Consider the following 2,983-nt stretch of genomic DNA (forward strand, 5'->3'; position numbering starts at 1 on the left):
CCCTTCACTCCTATGCATTTCAGAATTATATAATCAATTAGGACTCAATATTTAGATTACACTTATTTTTAGTGATCAAATTATGATAGTTTGATGGCCGAATTAGTAAAGGTGACCTTGCTCAAGGTATTCTTGAGACTCTGGTAGGAGTTCCCAGGCTTGCCTCCATCAATCTGTAAACAATGACCACAATAAAATGTTTGTTAATTGCTGTCACCACTGGAAACGTGCCTTGTTTTGTCTTCTCCCTCACCAGTTCCAGCCCCACTTATATTGCATGCCTGAGAATAGACTAGATGAAGTTGCATCATTTCCATTGCCCGTAATGGTATTTCTAGTATCTGTATCATAGATGTCAACTTTTATGTTCTTAAAGCTTTTGTTCTTAAGGAAACAGAGCATTGCTTCATTCCATGGGCGGGGTGGGCTACAGGGAATCCCTGTCGATACTGGGTCCCTGGGCCTTACAACATCTCAGTCTGTGTCCAAAGCCTCACAAAGTCCATTGATTCTTGATCTTCACATCTCTAACTACAAATGCTTTGCCTCAATCACACCCAAGGCACTAGAAGGGAACAGGCACCTTGTATTCATTTTTTTTCTTTATTTTCTTTGATCCTTATTTCTGAAACTCAAATTCCTTCTCTCTCTGTCCCCTACATTACCAAAAATAAGATTCCAGGTATATGAATGACATAAACAATTGTGGGAGGGGAATTGGGAGGTGGTGATGGTATCTTATAAACAGAGGAAAATTCCAAACTCAGCCAGCCAAAAATGCTCTGCCACACATGGAATTCTAGTAACAGGACTTTAAATTGAACAAAGCTATCTATGAAGGGTGGAAGATTAGGAGTATACGGGGCCAAAGGATATTTAATTTAAAATCACTTGCAGTCTTTTTGATAACAGCCAGTCTAACTGGGTTGAGATGATATCTTAATGTGGTTTTGATTTGCATTTCCCTGATGCTTAGTGAGGTTGAGGATTTTTTTCATATGTCATTTGTATATCTTCCTTTGAAAATGTCTATTCAGCTCCTTTGCCCATTTTTTAATTAGGTTACTTGTTTTCTCACTGTTAAGTTGTTTGAGTTTCCTGTATATTTTGGATATTAATCCCTTGTCAGATGCATACTTTGCAAATATTTTCTCTCATTCTGTAGGTCATCTTTTCACTTTGTTGATTGTTTCCTTTGCTGTGCAGAAGCTTTTTAGTTTGATATAATACTGTTTGTTTATTTTTTTCTTTTGTTGCCTGTGCCTTTGAGGTCTTATTCATAAAGTCTTTGCCCAGTCCTATATCCTACAGCATTTCCCTATGTTTTCTTCTACACAATGGAATATTACTCGGCCATAAAAAGAATGAAATTCTGCCATTCATAGCAACATGGATGAGCTTGGAGAAAATTATGTTTGAAATAAGCTAGGCACAGAAAGAAAAACCACATGTGCTCACTCATAAGTGGGACTTAAAAAGAAAGAAAGAAAAGAAAGAAGGAACAATCATAATAATACACTGAACCTTCAAATGGAGAGAACAGAACTGTGGTTACTAGAGGTGGGAAAGGGGGAGTAGGAGAGGGTTAGTGAGAACTTGGTTAAGGGTTACAAACAATGATTATATTTTGTAATGATGAATATACTAATTATCCTGATTTGATCATCACATATAGTACACAGGTATTGATATTCAACTCTGTTCCCACAAATATGTAGAATCAATTATGATTCAAATAAAAAATAAAATCAATTGATTTTTGTGGTAAAATAAAACATACCTAGATTTTCAAAGAAAGCTGGCTGGGTAGCTCAGTTGGTTAGAGCATGGTGCTGATAACACCAAGGACTGGGATTCAAGATCTGTACCAGGCAGAAAAATAACAAGAAGAAGAAAATCATGAATCTTCAAAGACATTGTGTTTATTCTGGAAGACAGAAATTTTAAAATACATATAAATTTCTTAGGAAATATTTTATCTCTTACTAGCATTTTATCTGGGTATAAAAACCAAGGCTGAAAATTTATAGCTTCACTAAGGGGGATGATTAATATATAGCTCATGTGTTAATTGTGTTGCAGGTGGTGGGTAACGTTAAGTAAGTAGTTAGAAAACTTGAATTGGTGGGCCGGCCTCATGGCACACTGCTACAGTGCGCCGCTTGGGAGCATGGTGGCGCTCCCGCCGAGGGTTCGGATCCCACATACAGACCGGCCGCTCACTGGCTGAGTGAGGTGCAGGCTCAACACTGAGGTTTGCGATCCGTTGCCGGTCACGAAAAAAGACAAAAAGGAAAAAAAAAAAAGAAAAGAAAACTTGAATTGGTTCTATGAAATTCTCTCCTGATTTAAAAAGACAACATCGGGTCTGTATGAATAAAAGCAGAGCACTGTGGGGTTATTTACTCTCTTAGAATTGACTGGAATGCAGGGAGTACACAATGAGTGGAAATGGAGTACTAAGAGAATGAGTTGCCAGGTCTAAGGAAACAATTTAATACCTCCTTTTGATTAAATTCTAAGCAGGCATTTAAAGACTTCTATTCAAGAAGAAAGGGCTAAATGAAAAGGCTCTAGGAATTAGTGGCCACGAAGCTTCCTCAATTTGTATATGGGACTCCCTATATATACATATATTTTGGTTGCTGGCAGATAAGGGGATGCGAACCCTAGACCTTAGTGTTATCATCCATATACTTTATACTCTATAAAGAGAGCTTAAGGAAAGTTTAAAAATGCTCTCCACTTATATATGGAAAAGGAGATGAGATTTTAATTAGAAAATTGTAAGGAATTTTAAGGAACAGAGAGGTCACCTGTTTGAAAATTGTGTTAGCATTTTCTTACATCTTGTGATGCCTTGTGTTAAGTTCATTCAAATAAACAACCTGTGATTGCTTTTGTTTACCTATTTGAATTCCAAAAGTCCTGATTTAAAAGAAGATATAAAGTTTATGATAAATTATTCAAAAATATGCTTTTG

This window comes from Galeopterus variegatus, unplaced genomic scaffold, assembly GCF_000696425.1.
Source record: "Galeopterus variegatus unplaced genomic scaffold, G_variegatus-3.0.2 Scaffold13872, whole genome shotgun sequence".
NCBI classification, from domain to species: domain Eukaryota; kingdom Metazoa; phylum Chordata; class Mammalia; order Dermoptera; family Cynocephalidae; genus Galeopterus; species Galeopterus variegatus.